This window comes from Triticum dicoccoides, chromosome 4A (assembly GCF_002162155.2).
Source record: "Triticum dicoccoides isolate Atlit2015 ecotype Zavitan chromosome 4A, WEW_v2.0, whole genome shotgun sequence".
In the NCBI taxonomy this organism is placed as follows: Eukaryota; Viridiplantae; Streptophyta; class Magnoliopsida; order Poales; family Poaceae; genus Triticum; species Triticum dicoccoides.
The window spans coordinates 304,242,147-304,250,979 of record NC_041386.1 but is presented as its reverse complement, the minus strand read 5'-3'; positions in this window follow the sequence as shown (position 1 = coordinate 304,250,979).

The following is an 8,833-nucleotide window of genomic DNA, read 5'->3' as shown; positions in this document are numbered from 1 at the left end:
TAAGAAAGCTTAACTCTTTTTTGCAGGGAAAGGTCTCCAGCAGAAAACCAAAATCGTCTGACGCTATTGCTGGGGACCTTAAACATCTTGTAGGGCGCAAGATCAAATGCCCGAATGGTCTTACTATGTACTACATTCCTGAATCGCTTGCTACTCTCCCTATGAGTCCTAATCTGGATCTAAGCTTCCATAACCCACTGGTTCGTCAAATGTTTTTTCTTCACAATTCTCTTCGTGAAGCCTATCCCCCTAACTGCACTGTAGGGTACGATACTATCGTCTTCAGAATGGATTATTGATAGTGGGTGTACCAATCACATGACTGGCAAAAGAAGCCTTCTTATGGACTCAACCTTACGTCCATCCGACAAGAGTCACATCACATTTGCTGACACTGGTAAAAGTAAGGTACTGGGTCTAGGTAGAGTTGCAATCTCAAAGGATCAACACATGGATAAAGTCATGCTTGTTGAATCCCTTGGCTTCAACTTAATGTCTATCTCAATGCTTTGTGATTTGAACATGATCGTAGTATTTGGAAAATATCGCTGCCTTGTACTAATGGAATCTGACAAGTCTCTAGTGTTTGAAGGGTATCGGAAAGATGATTTGTATGTAGTAGATTTCTTGGCAGGACCACAGCTTGCCGTATGTCTTCTAGCAAAAGCTTCAGAATGCTGGCTCTGGCATCGGAGGCTAGGGCATGCTGGCATGAGGAATCTCCACACCCTTGCAAAGAAGAAGCATGTCATAGGCATCGAGGGCGTCAAGTTCAAGAAAGATCACTTATGCGGTGCCTATGAAGCAGGAAAGATGACGAGGGCCAAACATCCCTCGAAGACAATCATGACAACCACTCGACCCTTCGAACTGCTCCACATGGATCTTTTCGGTCCCACTCATTACTCAACTCTTACTACTATTGCTTGTCTCTATGGCTTTGTCATTGTTGATGATTATTCTAGATATACTTGGGTGCACGTAATCCTCTACAAGACTGAAGTGCAGGATGTCTTCAGACGCTTCGCCAATCGAGCAATGAACAACTATGGCGCCAAGATAAAGCACATCAGAAGTGACAATGGCACTGAATTCAAGAACACTGGCCTTGATACATATCTTGATACTTTGGGCATCACACATGAATTCTCAGCCCCGTACATGCCACAGCAGAATGGCGTCGTCGAACGCAAGAACAGAACCCTAATTGAAATGGCCCGAACGATGCTTGATGAATACAAGACTCCAAGAAAATTCTGGCCTGAAGCCATTGATACTGCATGCCATACAATCAATCATGTTTATCTTCACAAGCTTCTGAACAAGAAATCCTATGAGCTCCTTACTGGCAAGAAGCCAAATGTCAGTTACTTCAGAGTATTTGGCGCCAGGTGCTGGATCAAGGATCCACATCACACTTCAAAATTTGCACCAAAAGCACATGAGGGTTTTATGCTTGGATATGGAAAGGATTCGCACTCCTACAGAGTCTTCAATCTCTTCCATTATAAAGTGGTTGAAACAGTGGATGTGCGGTTCGATGAGACTAACGGTTCACAAAGAGAGCACCTGCCAAATGTGCTAGATGAAGTTCCATCCAGTGAATCAATCAAACTAATGGGAACTGGAGAAATCATACCCTCTGAAGCTCAACCTGAAGAGGAACTTATCATCTCCGCACCTGATCAACCTAAAGACAATGCTCAGCCTGAAGACAATCCCTCTAACAATGACAATGATCAACAAGAGCAAAATCTTCGCCCTGTACATCCTCGTGTTGCCAATGAAGTGCAGATTGAGAGAATAATTGATAGCATCAATGCACCCGGTCCGCTCACTCGTTCAAGGGCAACTCAGCTAGCAAATTTCTGTGGGCACTTCACATTCGTCTCAATAACAGAACCCAAGAAAGTTGAAGAAGCCTTCATGGAACCTGAATGGATTCAAGCCATGCAAGAAGAGCTTCAACAGTTTGAGCTGAATAATGTATGGGAACTGGTTAAGCGTCCTGATCCTCGGAAGCACAATATAATAGGCACCAAATGGATATACCGCAACAAGCAAGATGAGCATGGTCAAGTTGTCAGAAACAAAGCTCGTCTCATTGCTCAAGGATATACTCAAGTGGAAGGAATTGACTTCGATGAAACATTTGCTCCTGTGGCTAGACTTGAAGCCATACGCATACTCCTGGCCTATGCAAATCATCATAACATACTTCTGTATCAAATGGATGTGAAGAGCGCTTTTCTCAATGGCAAGATTGAAGAAGAAGTGTATGTTGCACAACCGCCTAGCTTTGAAGATCCAAAACATCCTGACATGGTATACAAGCTCAACAAGGCACAGTATGGCCTCAAACAAGCCCCTCGGGCTTGGTATGACACACTCAAATACTTCCTGAAGAGCAAAGGCTTCATACCTGGTTCCCTAGACCCCACTCTCTTCACGAAGACATATGATGGTGAACTGTTTCTGTGCCAAATATATGTGGACGACATTATCTTCGGCTGCACCAATCAGAAGTACAGTGAAGAGTTTGGATTATGATGCAAGAGCAATATCAGATGTCCATGATGGGAGAGCTGAAGTTCTTCCTCGGTCTTCAAATACGACAGCAACGCAATGGCATCTTCATATCTCAAGAGAAGTATCTCAAAGATTGCCTGAAGAAGTTCGGTATGCAAGACTGCAAAGGCTTCACGACGCCAATGCCAGCCAAACATCATCTGGGTCCCGACGACAATGGTAAAGAGTTCGATCAAAAGGTATACTGGTCCATGATTGGTTCTTTCCTTATCTATGTGCATCTAGGCCAGATATTATGCTTAGTGTTTGCATGTGTGCTCGATTCCAAGAGGCACCAAAGGAGTCGCATCACTTAGCTATGAAGTGAATTCTTCGATATTTGGCTCACACCCCATCTCTAGGATTGTGGTATCCAAAGGGCTCAGAGTTTGATCTGGTTGGATTCTCGGATGCTGATTATGCTGGTGACAAGGTGGATCGCAAGTCTACATCAGGCACATGTCTTTTTCTGGGACGATCACTTGTATGTTGGTCTTCAAAGAAGCAGAACTGTGTATCTCTCTCCACTGCTGAATCTGAATACATTGCTGTTGGATCTTGCTGCGCTCAGCTTCTATGGATGAAGCAAACACTCAAAGACTATGGCATTCATCTGAAGCAAGTGCCACTCTACTGCGACAACAAAAGCGCCATCAAGATTGCCAACAATCCAGTTCAGCACTCGAAGACAAAGCACATTGAAATTCGTCATCACTTTCTCAGAGATCATGTTGTGAAGGAAGATATTGATATCATAGACGTCAACACTGAAGAGCAATTGGCAGATATCTTCACCAAGCCCTTGGATTAGAAGAGATTTTGCAAGTTACGGTGTGAGCTAAATATCTTGGAATCCTCAAATGTCCTGTGATCAGGCACACATCCTAACACTTATGCATATTGATGACTTAGATGTGCAACACACGAAGTAAAGTATATCTTCAATCAATGAAGACATACACTCTAAGTGTGAATACATTAATGTGGAATTTGACTTCAGAGCGCCATGATAATTGTGCACCATGTCTGGGTCTAATACTTCCTATACGGTGGGTAACGCCACCACCAAAGGTTCTGTTTGAAGTGTTTCACTCATGGCGTTACATTTGCTATGTCTTCACATTTGGTTTGGCTTCAATCTCAACATGTCTTCATGATTATCTTCACTATGTTGAATATATATATATACACTAGTGTTCTGTCCTCTACAGCATTCACTTATAGCTATGTCTTCTTGTTAAATCTTTTGAACTAAGTGAATGTAATCGGACCCTAACCTCTCTATGCTTTTTATCTCAAACTCTATATCTCCAAATCATATGCATTCTATTGAAACAGTCGAATGTCTTCTCTGCGTCCTTGCCAGCAGAAGATACAGAGACAAACATTAAGTCCGTTTTCAATGCTCATTCCTTCACCTGAAACCCGGAGAAGTGGGAATGACCACCCGACAATCCAGGTGTGCGTGGGACGTGGAACAACCCCCGATATGCTGCATGATGGCCACGTGTTCCTCAGATGTGAATCGCTAGGGGCACCTGTGTAATAACACTGAGCCGCCCCTGTCCCTATAAATACACGCCTCACCACAGTCATTATCTATTCTTCCACTCTCGCACGAACCCTAGCGCCACCGCTAGCCCTTGACGACGCCGGCGACGAAGTGCTTCGCTGCCGCAACCTCTCCGACGCTGTCTTCACGCCGACCGCGGACATCGTCCTCTCCGCCATCGCCGTAGGTGTCCTCCGTCGCCAAGTTAGGGCACGGACGATCGAACTGCTCGGCCTCCTCTTCCACTCTGTCTAGCAGTTCTTCGTGTGGTAAATAAAACTTCCTTTTTACGGCCCCTTTGATCCTATAGCTTCATCTCTTTCTACCACAAGCAGTGTCTATTCACAGAAGTTGGATCTCTCACTGCATCTCATAATATGCCTAGTATATTCACTTATGCTTCACAAAGTAGTTAGATTCCTCACTTGTACTGATCCATGGATTCGTACAAATCTGGAACCAACTCCTTATCTATGAGTGAATGTCTTCACACGATGAGGTCAATGTCTTCTAAACTGATTTATCTTCAAAATCTTCTGAGAATGCATATGACCTCTTCCCCTTCCCTCGCACCTTAATGTTGTCACAGGTACATGTCCGTGGGAGAATCCCTTGGTTCTCATAGTCTGCATTCATTTGTAGAATTCTTACGGCATCTATAAATTCTCCCGAAGTCAGTTCCTGTTTGTCCAGCAAGCGAAAGCCTTTGAAGCCTTTGAACGTATTCAAGCCTTTCAGTTTAAATTCATCGCTTCAGAGAAATCTGTAAGGAAGGGAGGCAGACAGCATCGTGGCGGAACATCAAGAGATCTACCTAATGACCTCTCAGAACTTTACAAGACAGATCCTGAAGAGGATTATAATCAACGCAAGGCCCAAATCCAGTGGATTCGAAGATATTGGGCAGAACAATGGTTCAAATACCGGTTTGTGACCCAAGAATATGCTGAGGAAAATGCCATCAAGCGACCGTGGGGAGACATCCTATACAAGAATCTTCAACCCAGGTCCAGAGAAGAAGCCATTGAACAAGGCTTCTATCCCTGCATGGTCCGTGGGCCACAGCCTGCAGATGCACACCCATCGTCACTACTATGGTGCCGTGACGACAATCTGTTCAAGCGCAACTTCCAAATTTCCCAGAACTCAGCGAAGCAGAACAAGAAGTCTTTGGGATTAGACTTCAACCCTGGTCCCTCTGCTCCCCGTGCCGATGGAACTCGCGAAGCTGAACCCAATCTTCTTGGGCCCTTCTACAACCTTGAAGGTCTCATCACCCATATCGTGGTTCAAGGGACTGCCATGAATGAGCCTGCAGATGAAGCTGAATCAGATGAAGCGCCTACAGCGCCGAAGCCAAAGAAACTGAAGCAGCCAAAAGCTTCCAAGCCTGCCTCTGCACCAAAAATCTCACGGGTGAAGCCACTGGCCACTGCACCTCCTGAAGACAGTGTGCAGTCTGAAGATCTGTCACGCATCTCCAAGCCCCAGAAGGTCAAGATGCCTTTGCCACACACCAGCCAGGAACTGACAGCTGCTGCTATTCTGCGCAACGATGCCATTGATCTGTCCAGTGATGAAGATCTTGCAGATGACGCTCTTGAGCAGCTGATCAAGAGCAAAGAAGAAGCAAAAATCTTCAACAATTTGCCTCTCTTTGACGTGGCAATCATCCATGACTTCTCGATGAGTGGTTTGAAATGCCCAACCTCAGCTTTGAAGACCTGCAACTTCCCATTGGTCTCAGTGTCGCCTTCCAAGGCGCCATTGCTTCAGAATTAGCTATCGCCCAGCGCATTGTTGAACTGAAGCAAAAGATTGACTATGAGAAAGCTCAGTTCAAGAAGCATATGGCCAAGTTCAGCATGCAAGAGGTCAAGAACTTCAAGATCATGTTGCACGAGCTTAAAGAAGCCTTTCTCAAGAAGCGTGAAGAAGCTCAAGGTTCTCGTGAGCACATGAAGAGCCTGGCTGACAAGTGTGTGCAAGCCTACAATGAGGCTGAGAAGCGCAAGGCCCTTGGGCATCCTAGCATCAACCCCAGGATGGCTGCAAAGAAGAAGAAGAAGCCCGCTATGGCCGAACCCGACGCACCAAGGCAGGAAGCAGATCCCATTGTCTTCCCAACTAGCATGACTGGCTCAAAGCCAAAGGCCAGGTCAACCGCTTCAGAGCTGAAGAAGACGAGGACTGCTGAGGCTGAAGCCAGAAAGAAGAAACATCCTGAAGCCTCTGCTACTGCTCCCTCCAAGAAGAAGCGGAAGACCAAGAAGGAACGGGCTGCTCCCACAGAGCCCTTGATTGTTGAACCCATCTCCATGGTTCGCCCTGACACTGAACCTCAAGAGCGTCAACTGACTGTCCATGAGCCTGCTTTCACAGAGGCTCATGAAGCTGAAGACTTTCCAGTAGCTGATCCCATCACTGCTGAAGACATTGGTCACCATGACCATGTTGAAGATGATGCAGTTCTTCCTCAGCTCGAGCACCAACAGGTATCATCGCCTATGCTAACGCATAGCGAGCTCATCAGCATTGGTCGTCCTCTAACGCCAATTGCTCAGGATGCATCATGGGCTGATCGCCCACAAGCACAAGAAGAAGAAGAAGACTTTGAGGCCCAGCCAACTCCAACTCCACAGGCGTCGCCAGCGTTACGCAGGCTTCGCAAAGGACCAAGGCCTCCAGTCTCTGTGTCTGAGAATACTGCTGAAGACATTCCGGCTGCATCAGCCGATGAAGAAGAAACCCCAAAAGCTGCTACTTCCCCGTCCCACCAAGAAGTTGTTCTCGCGGAGAACGTGACTGTGACCCACCCTCCAGCTCGTCAAGTGGAGGTTGAGAATCACGAGGCTGCCACTACCAACACCAATGAAGCCACTGACGCTGTCATGGCTGAAGCCAATGTGGAGCCTACACCAAAAAAAGCACCAGAAGTCAGCGAAGCCACTGATGCTACTGCTTTTGTTCCTGCGTCTGCTGCTGGTCCTCAGTTTGACTATCATGTTGAGCACAGGCCTCAGGTACAGAAGCCAATCCCAAGACTGCCCAGGTTTCCAGGTCCTGCATCAGCACCTGGATCCTTCAATGTCAATGGCTTCAAAGCAGACAACACTTTCTTCAATAGCTCCAGGAACCCCTACTCAAGGGAAAGAATATCATCTGATCGGTTCTAGAGCTATCCGCAGCGAAGCTATTACTCCGGCATTCTATACAATCAAGGTCGCATCTTCCCACATAAGCGCCTTGACATTGAAGCAATAGCTGGTCTGCCCTGTCTGGAAGAAGCTCTAGATTGCTTCAAAGAGGTTGGATTGCTGCCATTTGTCACCGACCAAGAGCACCGGAATGAAGAGTTGCTGCTTCAATTCTATGCCACACTTCACATCCGTGGATACAACAGAGATCCGAAGACTTGGGTCCTGGAGTGGATGACAGGAAATGTTCATCACGAAGCCAAAGCCTTTGATATCATTGAGCTCACTGGTCTGCCCACTCCTGGCGATCTCTATGAACATGGCTGTCAGCTTCACAGTGAAGCTGTGGAGAGCATCTTTTAGAGGCCTGAACCTAACATGAGTCAGATGCTCAGTATGATGAAGCCATTGCCCCAAGATGCTGCATATCCCAAGGAGTTCTTCGTTGAAGACCTTGAGTGTCTGCCAAGGACTATTTATCACATCATAAGGCGAACTCTCTGGCCCATCAAAGGACATTCTCCACATGCTAAGCTGGAAGGTGCAATGAAGACTTTGGTCTTCTATATTCTTCATGGCAAATGCTTCAATGCACAGGACTTCTTCATCCGCCAACTTGCTGCATCAGGCTCTGATCTTTTTGGCTTGAAGTTCTACGCTCCATGGATAATGCGGCTGATTAAACTCCACTCCGCTATCTCATATCAGCCATCTGCTCGCAATCATCGAATCTTTCTGCCTGATGTGGATATGTCTGTTGAAGCCATTTATCCTGAGCCTGCAAAGAACCTTTAAGTCTTCAGAATGCGGAGCATCAAAGTTTTTCTCAGAACATTGAAGGAGTTGAATCAGTCACTCGTGTGTATCCTTTGGCTGGAACTACATGTGCACCACATCATGCCCTTACTGAAGCCACCGATAGCACAATTGCCCAACGTCCCAAGAAGCGCACTCGTGTTCTCAATGACCGAGAGCTTCTGGTGGCTCTTCATCAGAAACAGGATAGGCATCATGACTGGCTGAAGCGCCAAATGCAAAGCCTCTTGGTGGATGTCAACTGCATTTGCAATCTTGCCACCAAGAATGCCTTTGTTGCCCATGAAACCTCTCGACGCACATGGAAAGGGATGACGCTGATGTGCTCTGAAGATGATCTTCAAGAGGATGGCTTCTCTGAACGCTTCAAGTTTGACTCCACACCTCCTCGAAGGGCAGTGCTGCGACAAACTCCATCTCTTGAAGACTCTGAGTTCTCTTCCTCTGCTGCAACTATGAATGCCAGAGTGATCGAGGATGAAGACGATGCTACTTCACCGCCACCTCCTTCAGCACGCGTCGACACTGCTCCAAGTTCTTCTGCACCGCCGAACACCACCGACGACCCTGCTGCTTCACCTACTCTTCATGGGAACGAGTAGATGCTCTATGTCTTCAAACCTTTTTGGTCCTTACTGACAAAAGGGGGAGAAACATAAGAGTTTGATAGTCTTCAAGCGGGTCCATATGGGCGGTTGCT